The following is a 17,210-nucleotide window of genomic DNA, read 5'->3' on the forward strand; positions in this document are numbered from 1 at the left end:
CTTATATACACATAACATACTATGATATACACATGTGATGTGTATACCAAGTGTATACCATATGTATATCCCTCTTCCTTTGCATTAGCCTATGCATATTCTATGTATATTCATACTCTATGTGTTTAACTTTTAAACTCAAAATCATTTTATTCACCTAATTATTCCTTATTCCTCAGAACAGTGTCCAAATATAAAGCCAAAGCTAGTTCAAGTCTATCTTGCTCCCTATACATGCCAAGTAAAAGGTTCACCAGCTTTACATATTAATAGTCCTCACAGCAACAAGTATAAGAATTAATTAATACAACAACAAAGCACAGCAGAGAGATGCAGGTAAAGAGAAAATTCCTACAACTTATGATCACAGAGGAGGATTGGAACACCAAGAAATCTGAATTAAACCAACATTAAATGAACTGAAACTGCACAAATTCAGATTCCCAGAGAAACCCAAATGAGCCTTCGTTTTAATCAACAGTTGTAAGAGCATATACACAACAAGATTTCATGTGAGTTGACACTTAAATAAAAAGAGAAATGAGAAGCTATGTATTTCACCAAGACTCACAGAAAAAGAATGACATAAGGTTTGAAACAACTCTTTGCAACTCACAATTTTTAAACTCCTAAAGGACACTTATTATTAACAGCCATAAACTAGTCCATTTCCCTTAGAAAGAAAGCAAAAATCACCTTATTGAAGTAACCAATTTATTCTTCCTAATTTCCTAAGTTCCCTTAGACATTTAAACAAGTTAACTTTTTCCCACCATTTTCTATTTCCAACCTTTGATAAAATGGTGAGATTGTCACGACCCAATTCGCGAGTCGTGGTGGCACCTACACTATCCCTCCGAGTAGGCGAACCACATTACTAATAACAAATTAAATAAGCGGAAAATTAAATAAGAATAAGTTATCAAGTCTTAAATACTTATTATAAACTAGAAATGTCACGACAACCCCAAAATCTGGTCAAGGGTACAAGATGCTAAATATAGTCTGGAATAAAAGTCTGAAAATACCCGAAGGCTACATACTGTCTGTCGAATAAAAAAATAGAATTAAATAAGAGAGTCCTTCAGGGGCCATGGTTGACTAAGTAGCTCACCCAGAATGACCGAAAGATGTCACCCTCGCGTATCAGCCACGAGGCATAGAACTGGAGCCTGGATCATACTCTGCACTCAACAAAAGTGCAGCAAGAGTAGTATCAGTACAACACTAGTACCGGTAAGCATCATAGGTCGACAATGATTAGATAACGCATGAAGAAGTGGAAACTAACAAGTAGCACATAGAGCAAACAGGTATGGTCACGTATCACATACAAGTAATGTGTAAAGGAATCATGAAATCAACCAAGACAGATATAGTTCACCAAATGATCAGTCAAATATATGAGGGGATGAATGCAATGCAATGCAATAGTCACCTTTCTTGCTCCACTCTCGTACACACATGCTAAGGGCAGTGCCTCAAAGCCATGACCCATGGGGGACCCGCGAAGTCCATGTACCACTCGTGCTCTCCGACAGAAACCTCGGAAGCTATCAATCACTCTCAATCTCCGGTAAAGACCTCAGAGTCTATCTGACACTCTCAATCTCCGGCAAAGACCTCGGAGTCTCTCTGTCACTCTCAATCTCCGACAAAGACCTCAGAGTCTCTCAATTACTAACCCCAACAATCGTCACAGCAATAATATTGAAATCATGTATAAAGAAAAAAAAGGTTTCAGTTATTCCCAATACACCCGTAAGACCCATGACATAAGGAGAAGGGATGGTGGGCTTGACCCACTTCTTTTACCATTTAATAACCAAACAATTGCACTTTAGTCAACCAAACCATTAGCATTTTAGCCAAATAAAATAAATACTCTCACCTCATGCCTTATTTATATGTGCAAATAATATTCCCATTAATTTCTACAATTTACTTATTCACTTAACCACCTGTAGAAAATATAGTCCTTCCGCCAAATACTTTATTTACCAACTTAGAGCTTATATGTGTGAAACTCATATTCCTATAAATAAACTATTCACACATATTAAATAAAAAGATATTTCAAAAAGTACCCGCCAATTAAATCACCGTACCACCCATTCCCGCAAGTCAAGAATACCCTTTAAACTACGAAAAAGGTATTTTAGCGAAAACGAGTTCACAAGTTCTAAACGACCAAACGGGTCTTTACATCAGATACCAATCAAATAATCGCTCGTCCTCGAGCGACAAGGGAAAAGGTGGAGAAAAGGAGGTACCTGAACTATCGAACAACTGAGGATATCTACTCCACATATCCGCCTCGCTCTCCCAAGTGGCCTCCTCAATCGGACGGTGCTTCTATTGCACCTTGACTGAAGCAATATCTTTGGACCTCAACTTTCACATTTTCCTATCCAAGATTGCTACCGGCTCTTCCTCGAAGGACAAATTCTGATCAAATAATACTGAATCCCATTGAATGATATAAGACCCGTCTGAATGGTACTTCTTCAACATGGAAGCATGGAATTCCGGATGAACACCTGCCAAATCTAGCTCTGATACCATACTATTAGCCAAACACTGAACCTCCCTAGCTAAAGGACGCTCTCCCACAATCAAACGCGCCAAGCTGCCCATACTCACTGGCTTTCGGCTCAATGCATCAACCACTACATTAGCTTTTCCCGGATGATAAAGGATAGTGATATCATAATCCTTGAGCAACTCCATCCATCTATGCTGCCTCGAGTTCAGATCCCTCTGACTAAACACATGTTAAAGACTATGATGATCTGTGAAGACCTCACAATGGACTCCATACAAGTAATGCCTCCAAATTTTCAAAGCAAAGACCACCGTTGCCAACTCTAAGTCAAGAGTGGGGTAGTTCTTCTCATGAACTTTCAACTTCCCCGAAGCATATGATATCACTTACCCTCTTGCATCAATACACAACCCAAGCCAATACGTGAAACATCACAATAAATAGTAAAGTCTTTTCCCTCCACTGGTAAAGCTAGAATCGGGGCTGAAGTCGATAAATCCTTGAGCTTTTGAAAGCTCTTCTCACACTTATCAGACCACTGGAAAGGCCCATTCGTCTGAGTCAACCTAGTCAAATGGGAAGCAATAGATGAAAACCCCTTCACAAATCGGCGATAATAACTTGCAAGGCCCACAAAGCTCCGAATCTCAGTCACCGAAGTAGGCCTAGCCCAATCTCTAATTGCCTCAATCTTCTGGGGCCTCATTTCAGTCAGTAGTAGAGAATGCATCCTGATCGAGATATTGACTTTTGCATGGTCTTAAAGCTAGGCACCCGACCTATTTCTATTCCACCCTATCGGATGGCTCCGGTAGAGTTGAGAGAGTTGAAGGAGCAGTTACAGGACTTGTTGAGCAAAGGATTCATTGGACATAGTGTTTCTCCTTGGGGTGCTCCCGTTCTGTTCGTGAAGAAGAAAGATAGTACCATGCGGATGTGTATCGATTATGGGAAATTGAACAAGGTTACAATCAGGAATAAGTATCCAATACCTCGTATTGATGACTTATTTGACCAGTTTCAGGGTGCATCGATCTTTTCTAAGATTGATTTGAGGTCAGGCTATCATCAGTTGAAGATTCGAGCGGAGGATATTCCGAAGACCACTTTCAGGACTCGTTATAGGCAGTATGAGTTCGTGGTGATGTCTTTCGGGCTTACTAATGCCCCCGCAGCGTTCATGGATTTGATGAATGGGATCTTCAAGCCTTACTTGGATTCTTTCGTGATCGTGTTTATTGATGACATCTTGGTGTACTCTCAGAATAAGGAAGATCATGAGAAGCATTTAGGGATCGTGCTTGGCTTGTTGAAGGAGAAGAAATTGTATGCCAAGTTTTCCAAGTGTGAGTTCTGGCTCAGTTCCGTGGCATTTTTGGGATATGTTATGTCCAAGGACGGGATTATGGTTGATCCTAAGAAGATTGAGGCGGTTAGAGATTGAGCCAGGCCTACTTCGGTGACTGAGATTCGGAGCTTCGTGGGCCTTGCAAGTTATTATCGCCGATTTGTGAAGGGGTTTTCATCTATTGCTTCCCATTTGACTAGGTTGCCTTAGAAGAATGTGCCTTTCCAGTGGTCTGATGAGTGTGAGGAGAGCTTTCAAAAGCTCAAGGCTTTATTGAGTTCAGCCCCGATTCTAGCTTTACCAGTGGAGGGAAAGGACTTTACTATTTATTGTGATGCTTCACGTATTGGCTTGGGTTGTGTGTTGATGCAAGAGGGTAAGTTGATCGCATATGCTTCAAGGCAGTTGAAAGTTCATGAGTAGAACTACTCCACTCATGACTTAGAGTTGGCAGCGGTGGTCTTTGCTTTGAAAATTTAGAGGCATTACTTGTATGGAGTCCATTGTGAGGTCTTCACAGATCATCGTAGTCTTCAACATGTGTTTAGTCAGAGGGATCTGAACTTGAGGCAGCGTAGATGTATGGAGTATCTCAAGGATTATGATATCATTATCCTTTATCATTCGGGAAAAGCTAATGTAGTGGCTTATGTGTTGAGCCGAAAGGCAGTGAGTATGGGCAGCTTGGCATGTTTGATTGTGGGAGAGCGTTATTTAGCTAGGGAGGTTCAGTGTTTGGCTAATAGTATGGTGAAACTCGATATTTTAGAACCTGGTAAGGTTCTAGCTTGTGTGGAGGCAAGGTCATCTCTTTTGGAGCTGATTAGGGCCTAGCAGTTTGAGGATGTGAAATTATGCAAGATTCGGGATAAGGTGCTAAGTGGAGAAGTCAAGGAGGTTATTCTTGATGATGAGGGTGTCTTGAGCATTAAGGGGCGGATTTGCGTTCCTAGAGTTGGTGATTTTATTCTGTTGATCTTGAAAGAGGCTCATAGTTCCGGATATTCCATCCATCCGGTACAACAAGGATATATCGTGACTTGATATATCATTACTGGTGGGGTAGGATGAAGAGAGACATTGTGCAGTTTGTTGCCCAGTGTTCGAATTGCCAGCAGGTAAAGTATGAGCACCAGAAACCAGGTGGTGTGCTTCAGAGAATGCCCATTCCAGAGTGGAAATGGGAGAGGATTGCTATGGATTTTGTGGTTGGTCTTCCGAAGACTTTGGCCAAGTTTGATTCGATTTGGGTCATCGTGGATAGGTTGACTAAGTCTGCACACTTCATTCCAGTTCAGATTACCTACAACGCAGAGAAGTTGGCAAGGATCTACATTAGAGAGATTGTTCAATTGCATGGAGTGCCCATTTCCATCATTTCAGACAGAGGCACTCAGTTTACTTCCCATTTCTGAAGGACTTTGCAGAAGGAATTGGGAACTCAGTTAGATCTTAGCACCGCATTCCATCCACAGACAGATGGTCAGTCTGAGAGGACTATTCAGGTGCTTGAGGATATGTTGAGGGCTTGTGTGATTGACTTTGGTGGTCATTGGGATAAATTCTTACCCTTGGCAGAGTTCGCGTACAATAATAGCTACCATTCCACTATTGATATGGCACCGTTCTAGGGTTCATATGGTAGAAGGTGTCGTTCTTCGATTTTGTGGTTCGATGTGTTTGAGGTGAGACCTTGGGGGTACTGACTTGTTGAGAGAATCCTTGGACAAGGTAAAGTTTATTCAGGAAAAGCTTATTGCGGCTCAAAATAGGCAAAAGGAGTATGCGGACTGGAAGGTTTGTGGTATGGTGTTAATGGTTGGTGATCAAGTCCTATTGAAGGTTTTGCCCATGAAGGGTGTAATACGATTTGGGAAGAAGGGAAAGTTGAGCCCAAGGTTTATTAGCCCTTTTGAGATTATTCGTCATGTTGGTGAGTTGGCTTTGCCACCAGCTTTGGTAGGTGTTCATCCGGTATTCCATGCTTCCATGTTGAAGAAGTACCATTCAGACGGGTCTTGTATCATTCAATGAGATTCAATATTATTTGATCAAAATCTGTCCTTCGAGGAAGAGCCCGTAGCAATCTTGGATAGGCAAGTGAGAAAGTTGAGGTACAAAGATATTGCTTCAGTTAAGGTGCAATGGAAGCACCGTCCGGTTGAGGAGGCCACATGGGAGACCGAGGCGGATATACGGAGTAGATATCCTCAGTTGTTCGACAGTTCAGGTACCTCCTTTTCTCCACCTTTTCCCTTGTCCCTCGAGGACGAGCGATTGTTTGATTGGTATCTGATGTAATGACCTGTTTGGTCGTTTAGCACCTGTGAACTCATTTTCGCTAAAATACCCTTTTCGTAGTTTAAAGGGTATTCTTGACTTGCGGGAATTGGTGGCACGGTGATCTAATTGGCGGGTACTTTTTCAAATATCTTTTTATTTAATATGTGTGAATAGTTTATTTATAGGAATTGAGTTTCACACATATAAGGTCTAAGTTGGTAACTAAAGTATTTGACGGAAGGACTATATTTTCTACAGGTGGTTAAGTGAATAAGTAAATTGTAGAACTTAATGGGAATATTATTTGCGCCTATATATAAGGCATGAGGTGAGAGTATTTATTTTATTTGGTTAATATGCTAATGGATTGGTTGACTAAAGTGCAATTGTTTGGTTATTAAATGGTAAAAGAAGTGGATCAAGCCCACCATCCCTTCTCCTTACGTCATGGATCTTACGGGTGTATTGGGAATAACCGAAACCTTTTTCTTTCTTTATACCTAGTATACTAATTTTAGAAAAAAGGCTGCATATATTCGGCTAGGCTAAGGGAGAATAGTACTACGGGAAAGAGGCAACAGGAAGCAGTTTCCGTGGAAGAAAGTTAAGGCAAAATTAGGTATGCTTCGTTTATATTTTGATTAGCTTAATGATTGGGTTATTATAGGGTAATGATTGGAAAGGTTGGTGGGCTAATAATGATGATGATGAGATAATTATTATATACGATAATTTGGAGGAGGAATGAGATTAACTCTCAATGAGACCATCGATACAGTTGGTGTGAATTTTATAAATTGGTGAAGTGGATGGCATGATGATGACCTTATGATTAGAATGAATGATAGAGTAATGATTGCAAATCATTATAGGAAATATTGATAGAATTAATTTGGGGTTATGTTCCCTGTACGTTGCTTCCATTTTTAGATGTAAAGTCACTCTTTTCTTATTTTTGCTTATGGTTTTCGAAATTGTCTTATGCTTGCTGTATTCCATTTCAATTTTTGTATATAATGGATTTATGTGATTGTACTTTAGGTATATTGGGTGATATGTACAACTTTAAATTCATGGTATTTGAAATGTGGGAAGCTAGATTTTAATCCTAAGTTAAGATTTTGAGGTAATTGAAAGTTTTGAGCCCTAGTCTTAAGAAATGGGAATTTATGAGTTGAGAGTCCATTTGTGGATTGAATTGACTAATTTTCTGAATATACGACTCTTAAGTTATGGGTAAAATAATTTTTAAAGAAAGCTCCCGTTTTGCCCTTGTGGGCCCGAGGTCACTTTTCGGGGTGCGCTATTGGGTTTCGAATATAAATATAGCAATATGCGTGTCCTTAAATTTGGATTCTAATGTAAACCACACATTTGATATATTTCGATCGTTCAGAGGCTCTACGCAAAGGAAAGGCATTGGTTTGATCGATCGTGGCACCGCTCGGCATTGAGGTAGGTTATGCTGACCTACTTTAGTTAGACTCTTATTAGAGAATCATATGTAGTTGTAGAAAGTGACGGGGTTAGCATGATAGGCCTTCAGGCATGAAGTGGACATGAATTCTAATTAGGTTGGTTAGGTGAGCTGTCATATGGGCTTGTCATTAAATGTGTTATTTTCCGTGATTATCATACGTTTGTATCTCCGTCACATACTAGCTCACTCATCACATGAAAGGTCATGCATGATATCAGTCTCAAAAATATCACCAATATAAAATCAACAAGTACAAGTCACATTACTGTCTACTGTTCAATTATCAATATTACCATTCCTTTCATGTGATGAGTGAGCTAGTATGAGACGGAGAGACAAACAGGTGATAATCACGGAAAATAACACATTTGGCGACAAGCCCACATGACAACTCACATAACCAACCTAATTAGAATTCACCTCCACTTCATGCCCGAATCATGCTATCCCCGTCACTTTCTACAACTACATATGATTCTCTAATAAGAGTCTAACTAAAGTAGGTCATAATCTACCTCAATGCTGAGCGGTGCCGCGATCGATCAAACCAATGCCTTTCCTTTGCGTAGAGCCTCTGAACGATCGAAATCTATCAAATGTGCGGTTTACGTTAGAATCTGAATTGAAGGACACCCATGTTGCTATATTTATATTCGAAACACAAAAACGCACCCCGAAAAGTGACCTCGGGCCCACAAGGGCAAAACGGGAACTTTCTTTAAAAATTATTTTAGCCATAACTTAAGAGTAGTATATTCAGGAAATTAGTTAATTCAATCCACAAATGGACTCTCAACTCATAAATTCCCATTTCTTAAGACTATGGCTCAAAACTTTCAATTACCTCAAAATCTTAACTTAGGATTACAATCTAGCTTCCCACATTTCAAATACCATGAATTTAAAGTTGTACATATGACCCAATACACCTAAAGTACAATCACATAAATCCATTATATACAAAAATTGAAATGGAAATACAGCAAGCATAAAACAATTTCGAAAACCATAAGCAAAAATAAGAAAAGAGTGACTTTACATCTAAAAATGGAAGCAACGTACAGGGAACATAACCCCAAATTAATTCTATCAATATTTCCTATAATGATTTTCAATCATTACTCTATCATTCATTCTAATCATAAGATCATCATTATGCCATCCACTTCACCAATTTATAAAATTCACACGAACGGTACCGATGGTCTCATTGAGAATTAATCTCATTCCTCCTCCAAATTATCGTATATAATGATTATCTCATCATCGTTATCAGCCCACCAACCTTTCAAATCATTACCCTATAATAACCCAATCATTAAGCTAACCAAAATATAAATGAAACATACCTAATTTTGCCTTAACTTTTTTCCACAGAAACTACTTCCTGTTGCCTCTTTCCCGTAGTACTATTCTCCCTTAGCCTAGCCGAATATGTGCAGCCTTTTTTTTATTAGTATACTAGGTATAAAGAAAAAAAAGGGTTTCAGTTATTCTGAATACACCCGTAAGACCCATGACGTAAGGATAAGAAATGGTGGGCTTGACGCACTTCTTTTACCATTTAATAACCAAACAATTGCACTTTAGTCAACCAATCCATTAGCATATTAGCCAAATAAAATAAATTCTCTCACCTCATGCCTTATATATATGTGCAAATAATATTCCGATTAATTTCTACAATTTACTTATTCACTTAACCACCTATAGAAAATATAGTCCTTCCGTCAAATACTTTATTTACCAACTTAGAGCTTATATGTGTGAAACTCATATTCCTATAAATAAGCTATTCACACATATTAAATAAAAAGATATTTCAAAAAGTACCCGCCAATTAAATCACCGTGCCACTAATTCCCGCAAGTCAAGAATACCCTTTAAACTACGAAAAGGGAATTTTAGCGAAAACGAGTTCACAGGTGCTAAACGACCAAATAGGTCGTTACAGAGATCAAGGAAGATCAAGGCACCCTCATGACAGGAATGCCCCCATGGTCCATAGGCTGTGTCATGACACCCCTTATTTGGAGGGAAAGTACTATGAGTCAAGATATCCTTGAATCTTCCCTGCCTCCTCTTTGAGGTGTCTTTGAAAAGACCACCCTATGCCAAGTGGTTCACAAACTATTTTAAGAGTACTCACAATATCCTCAAACAACAATATTAAACAAATTTCAGCTTATCACTTATTCATATTTGACACAGACTCAGTGTTTAGTTATCTCATCCCATAGTTCTAAACATGATAGAACTTTAAACAGACCAGCAGTATAGAGACAAACCTCGTTAAACAAAGTGCAACTTTACCGTTTCAATCCAAATTACACTAAAATGCACATTAAGGTCTAAATGCAATAGTTCAAGTTCAAGAGTAAGGATTCCCACCAATCTTATATAAAATAAATGTCCTCTTCCCACATTCCAACTATGTTTAGTACACAACATAGACAGGTCAAACATAAATGTATCATACAGGTTTTATTGAACACATTCATTCTTAAACAACATAAAGCAAGCAAGTTTGAACTTTGAAACATGGATCTAGGTCCTGATAATAACTTACTCCCAGGACATAAATGTAGCAGTTTTTAATCCCTTTAATTATGGAAAAAAATATGGCAGACCCTCACACTTTGTTTTAACTTGATTTTAATAGCATAAAATCTCAAGGATCCCCAAGGGCATGATAAACGTCTCCTAACCAATCCTAAGATCTTTGTGAATCTCACAGTCATGGGAATAAGGTTTAGGAGAAACGGAAACCTCAGGGTCCTGAAAGAGAAACAGGATAGGGTGAGGTCATCACCTCCCCATCCCTTTCCTGAGTCTTGCTTTCAGTAAAACGGGATTAAAGGCCCCACTGGTCACTACCTCCAGTTCATGCCTAAGCTCACCTTTTATTCTCCTAAGGCAACCTCAACTCCCTACCTTATGACACTGCCCATAAAAAAAAATTCATCTAAACACCTAGTTGACCAAAAAATTTCAATCAACTCAGTCTAGGGTCTCAACTATGCAAACTATTTTGAATTCCCTTTAGACATTACCACTTTGAAATGATTTGAACATCTTAATCATTTAAATGCTTAAGTTTAGACTGAGAAGTAACCCTTAGACTTAAATAGCTCCTTCCTACTGGTTGATTAATCATTTTTAATAGTCAAGATCATATTAGGACTCAATTACCTTTTTTAACCCCACTAGACCTCTTTTGAAGACTCAAGTATAAACCAAACATGAAAATGGGAAGGTATGTGATAAGCCGTGGATTTTGGGCTTTGTACATCCACTACTTATGCCTTTTTGAGAGTCTTTACAAGTAAGTTTTTTTATTTGTACTAGGTTGTCGTGTTTTTTCAGGATTTCTGAGTCCAGGGCACAAAAAGTACAAAATGGAGTAAAAAGAAGGAAAAGAGCTGAATATGCGTTTAGTATGTGGCACCGATAACTCTGATATACGACTGTATACTCATTCTCAGAAGAACCAGTGAGTGGAGCTAAATGCACAAGGATGCGATGACGATGCGGCGTCACAAACTATGTTATGCGATAGCATACTGAGCCTCAGAAGAATCAGTGAGTGGAGCTAAATGCACAAGGATGTGACGAGTATGCGACTCCATAAACCTGTTATGCGGTCGCATACCTACTGTCCAAAAGATCAAAGCTGCGGAGGTTATGCATAGTAGGCGGTCGCATACTCCTGATGCGACTGCATAGTTGGTCCACAAAGCGTCATTTAAGCTCACGTTTTCACTTTGTGTCTTCCTTCTATAAATACTAGTCCTTGGTTTTTGTGAAACATTATTGAACATTCCTTACACAACACTTTATTTTGTCTTCTAGCACATCAAAGAGCATTGAATATTGGCTGTTGGTGCCTTTAATAAGATTCTCTTCCTTTTGTCATCTTCTTCTATTTAATCATTGTAAGCTTTATGGATATTAATTTTTATTTTTCTTTGCTTTTAATGGAGATGACTAGCTAAACCATTTAGCTAAGGTTGTGGGGAAAAATGTGTTAGTTGTGTCAATGGGTTTCATATTCATACATTACTTTATATGTCAAAGATGTTTTCTATTAACTGTTCCAGCTTTAATGTCTTTTAATGGTTGCAAACATTATTTGTGCCTAGTCACCTACATTTTGCTTGGAAAAGAAAGTATTGGTTAGAAAAAGAGTTAATAGCAATAATTTGGGGTTTTACACCCATCTAATAGCTTGAGCTAGGAGTAGGAAAGCTATTTGAGACTAAATGGGTATTTTCATGTGCAACATTCTAAGGCTTGGAAAAGCTTACTTATGAAATTTGCTAATTTGGTTGGAGGAGTTTTAGCAAGAACGTCGTAACCCTTGGTCTATTACATCTACGTATAGAAATGAAGTTGAATTGATACCCAACCGCATTACTTTCCATTGGAACCACAACCTTAGTCCCTTACCAATAGTGTCCATTTTACAACAACAACACTCGGTTATTAATGAACAAACTTCAAACTAATAACTATTATACTTCTCTATCCCTCAAAATATAGACTAATAGTCGAGCATTACACTTAACAAGTATATTTCTTCATTGTATTCTCTGTGGGATTCGACCCCAACCTTGTTGGGTTCTATATTTGACAACGACCGCTTACTCCTAATATTAAAGGTGCAATTTGGGCGTACCAAATTTTTGCGCCGTTTCCGGGGAATACGGTCTAGAAATTTATCAATTAGTATAAAAATCTACTTTTAGTCTTTATTTCTCTTCTTATATTGTTTGTTTTTGTTGTGTTGACTCAGGTGCAATGGGGGATAATACTGATGATGATGAAATGATTGTGGAGCCGGGTGATGTTGCCACTATTCGCCCACCTCCAGTTCAAGGAAATGGAAGTTTCCTTGTTAATAATACTATGTTGCACCTACTCAACACCAAGGGCTTATTTGGGGGTCTACCAACGGATGACCCGAATAGGCACTTAAAGAATTTTCTTGGGGTTTGCACTATTAATGTGCATTCAAATGTCTCCGCCGAGACGGTTAGGTTGAGGCTCTTCCCGTTCTCTCTCACGGGTGAGGTCAACACATGATTGGATGATCTAACAACCGGTTATATTACTACTTGGTCAGAGTTGACTCAAGCATTCCTCAAAAAATTCTTCCCTCCTTCTCGGATGTTATAACTCCGTGACGAAATCAACAACTTTCGTCAACTTCCAACCGAAGCTCTACACGAGGCTTGGACTCGTTTCAAAAAGAAAGTAAAGAGTTGTCCAATGCATGGGTTACCCGATAGTGTTCTTCTCCAAACATTCTACTGATCACTTGATACGGTCAACAAGTTGGTGGCAAATAATATTGCGGGTGGGTCTGTGATGAAAAACTCTTATGCGGTGATGAGTGCTCTCCTAGATAAATTGACTGAGACCAACGAAGCTTGGCACACTAGGGAGACGGAAGTGGTTGGAGGAGGTCCTTCCAAAATTGTCTTATCTAGGGAGACAATAAAGAAGGAAGAAGAGAGAAATGAGACCATGGCAAAGTTGGTTAACCAAATGGATCTTCTCACTAAACATGTGTTGGGTGGAGGCTCCAAGTGAGTAAATGTATTAGGATTTTGTGAAGGGGATTCTATGGATGAGCAATGCTTCCAAGTGTGTGAGGGGGAAGCCAACTTTATCAACAATCAAGTAGGGGGTTCTCGTCCGAACTACCAAGGTCCTAATCAAGGATCTTGGCGGCAAGGTCAAGCGAATCAAGGTCGGAACAAGGATAGCGAAAATCAAGAGTGGAGCAAAGATAGTGGGAATTCTCATTGGCAAGACAACAATCAAGGTGGTTATAACAACAATCAAGGGGGTTACAATAACAACCACCGGAGCTCAAATCCTTATGGCCCACCAAAGGGGAACAAAATTATTTCAGTCAACCATCCATTAGCGACCCCGCTAGTTCTAAAATGGAAGATATGCTATCAAGATTGTTGAAAAAAGTGAAGTCAACCGATTCCTGTTGCAATGAAACAAGGGATGAAATGAAAAGCTTGGGGCAAATTATAGGTTCTCATTCAACTTCCATTAAGTAATTAGAGTCGTGAGTCTTGAGTTGTTTGCTTGAGGACAAGCAAAAGGTTAAGTTGGGGGTGTTGATAAGTCGTGGATTTTGGGCTTTGTACATCCACTACTTATGCCTTTTTAAGAGTCTTTACAATTATTTTTCTGTATTTCTACTAGGCTGTCGTGAGTTTTTAGGATTTCTGAGTCCAGGGCACAAAAGGTACAAAATGGCTTAAAAAGAAGGAAAAGAGCTGACTATGCATTCAGTATGCGGCACCACAAACTCTGATATGTGGTCGCATACTCATCCTCAGAAGAACCAGTGAGTGGAGCTAAATGCACAAGGATACGATGACGATGCGGCGTCGCAAACTATGTTATGCGGTCAAATACTGAGCCTCAGAAGAATTAGTGAGTGGAGCTAAATGCACAAGGATGCGACGAGTATGCGACTCCGGGAACCTGTTATGCGGTCGCATACCAACTGTCCAGAAGATCGAAGCTGTGGAGGTTATGCATAGTATGCGGTAACATATTCCTGATGCGACCGCATAGGGTGTCCGCAATGCGTCATTTATGCCCACGTTTTCACTTTTTGTCTTCCTTCTATAAATACTAGTCCTTGGTTTTTGTGAAACACTATTGAATATTCCTTACACATCACTTTATTGTATCTTTTAGCGCATCAAAGAGCACTGAATATTGGTTGTTGGTGACTTTAAGAAGATTCTCTTCCTTTTGTCATCTTCTTCTATTTAATCATTGTAAGCTTTATGGATATTTATTTTTCTTTTGCTTTGCTTTTAATGGAGATGAGTAGCTAAACCATTTTACTAAGATTGTGTGACCAAATGTGTTAGTTATGCCATTGGGTTTCATATTCATACATTACTCTATATGTCAAAGATGTTTTCTATTAACTCTTTAAGCTTTAATGTCTTTTAATGGTGGCAAACATTATTTGTGCCTAGTCACCTACATTTCGCTTGGAAAAGAAAGTGCTGCTTAGGAAAAGAGTTAATAGCAATAATTTGGGGTTTTACACCCCTCTAATAGCTTGATCTAGGAAATAGGAAAGCTATTTGAGACTAAATGGGTATTCTCATGTGCAACATTCTAAGGCTTGGAAAGGCTTAGTTATGAAATTTACTAATTTGGTTGGAAGAATTTTAGCAAGAACGTCGTAACCGTTGGTCTATTACATCTAGTCATATAAATGAAGTTGAATTGATACCCAACCACATTACTTTCCATTGGAACCACAACCTTAGTCCCTTACCAATAGGGTACATTTTACAACAACAACTCTCGGTTATTAATGAACAAACTTCAAACCAATTACTATTATACTCCCTTCTCCCTCGAAATATAGACTAATAGTCGAGCATCACACTTAACAAGTATATTTCTTCGTTGTATTCTCTGTGGGATTCGACCCCAACCTTGTTGGGTTCTATATTTGATAACGATCGCTTACTCTTAATATTAAAGGTGTAATTTGGGCATATCAGTCTGATGGCACAAAGATCAAAACAAACAGTCATATCACATAATTATTTTAGAGGTATCTAAGTATCCTAACTCTTCTTAGATGATTTTACAGTTTCACAAGCCAATATCAGCCTCTAGTTTACCATCTGAGAGCACATCATGCCAAAAACAAATAGACCTTATTCCCAATCTTCATTTTTTTGAACTTCTACATCATATTCTAGAATGCTATTTATTTTATACCTACATTCAGTATATAAGATACAACTAGCCAAGGTCATTTTTAAACCAATACAAGCATACATAAACAGACTAAGGTATACTTAGGCCTATTCAAATGTAATCAGACCCCATTTAGTCTTACTCTAGTGCCTTGACCACATCCTGAGACTTTTATATGTACCTAGATTCTTTAAACCTTATTTCAGTCTAATCATGATCCTTTATTCATCCTAATTATTGGCTTATACCATTAACCATACCATAAACAAAGTATGTAGAATTAGGAAAGCAGATTGAAGACTCCAAGATAACATAGTCTCATCAAGAAAGCTAGTACTACTTAAATTGTTCAAGATGAATAACCACAGTACCTCAACAATCTCTTACATTCACATAGGATTAATTTTAGTCTGGAAATTCACTAAAATTACTATTATGAATCATGTAATCATGTTTTTGTCATGTTCAAGGGTTGAGCAGCCAAATAGGAACTTCAACATCTAATAAAGCACACAACAATCTGTACATCCCTATCTATAGAACAACATCAATAAATTATCTGACCTCATACATTCAATCCATGTTAACAACTAATATTAAAGTTTAAGCAGGTACGTTTTGAAAATTCGAAAACCTTTTTGTGCTTCCAAAACCTACACTCAGCCACACCAAACTCAAAACTGAAAAGAAACAAACTTTTAGAACTAAGAAAAACCTCAACTTAAAGTTTTAAAAAATTTATATTAAGAGGCTTGAATTTGAAGTTTCTAGCCTCTTTTATTTTTTCAATTTTTTTCTGACCTTTTTTCATGGTGAGGATGGGGTTCTATTAAATAGAACCCCAAAAATTGTTCAAACCCTCAAAGTATCCATGTGGGATAACTAATCTTTCCCAGAAAATAAACTTGTAAAGCAAATCTGTGGCTCAAAATGCCTTAACAACAAATGAATGGCCAGATCTGAGCCTTATTCGACTCGATCCAAACCATTCACTCCTAACCAATGGAAATCGAAAAAAAAATGAATGCAATACAGCAAAATCATAGAGCAATAATCAATTTTGACTAAATAATTTCAAAGAAAAGCTAAAGAAAAAGGGTCCATTACCGATTTTGGAAAGATCTGGGTAAAAACAACCTTTGAATTAATTCATTGCACGTAGATAACGCTGTAAAGCTATGCATCTTACACTTGCTCTGCATAGTTACCATTTTTAGACTAGAGAGAAAAGGAGAGATAGGCGGTGGCTAGGGTTTTTGCAAGAAAAAGGGAAGAGAGAGAGAGAGAGAGGCAAAGGAAAAGAGTCGTTCGGAATGAATAATAATAGGGGATATACCCCTTTATCTGTATCATGATTGGGCCCGGTCTTGGCCTGTTTTGGGATGGACTCGGTCCAAGTCTTAATAATAAGACTGGCCCCTTTGTTGTAGTGTATACACATATATGTATACCTAGTATATACATGTGTATATATAGAGTAAAAAAGTAGATAATTTAATAATCAGATAAAAATTAAAAATTGATTATATAACAATTGTAAATAAATTAGGACCTAATTAACCTATCAAATAATTTTAAAATGGCCGACTGTGTAAATGGGCTTAATTTTGCGAATATGGCCTTAATTGATTCTAATCCAACTGATTATTTCAATTATGGCCATATTGGCCTAATTAACAGATTTTAAAATTAAGTTGCATTAATGACCTTAGTTAACTTGAGCCAATGAATTTGGTTATTTCAATTAAGGCCATTAAGAGGCTAATTTTACAAAAATAACCCCAATTTCC

The 17,210-nt window shown here is 38.2% G+C and overlaps 1 long non-coding RNA gene across 1 annotated transcript; it reads right to left on the bottom strand.

The window, feature by feature from the left end:
* Window positions 1–915: 915 nt before the first annotated feature.
* Window positions 916–16,718, bottom strand: LOC132638400 (uncharacterized). Its single transcript, XR_009581714.1, has 2 exons — window positions 16,528–16,718; window positions 916–1,184 (listed from the first exon to the last, which is right to left on the bottom strand). It is a non-coding gene; the product is annotated as an uncharacterized LOC132638400 (long non-coding RNA).
* Between the last annotated feature and the right edge of the window lie 492 nt (window positions 16,719–17,210).

The sequence above is a fragment of the Lycium barbarum genome, chromosome 4 (assembly GCF_019175385.1).
Source record: "Lycium barbarum isolate Lr01 chromosome 4, ASM1917538v2, whole genome shotgun sequence".
NCBI classification, from domain to species: domain Eukaryota; kingdom Viridiplantae; phylum Streptophyta; class Magnoliopsida; order Solanales; family Solanaceae; genus Lycium; species Lycium barbarum.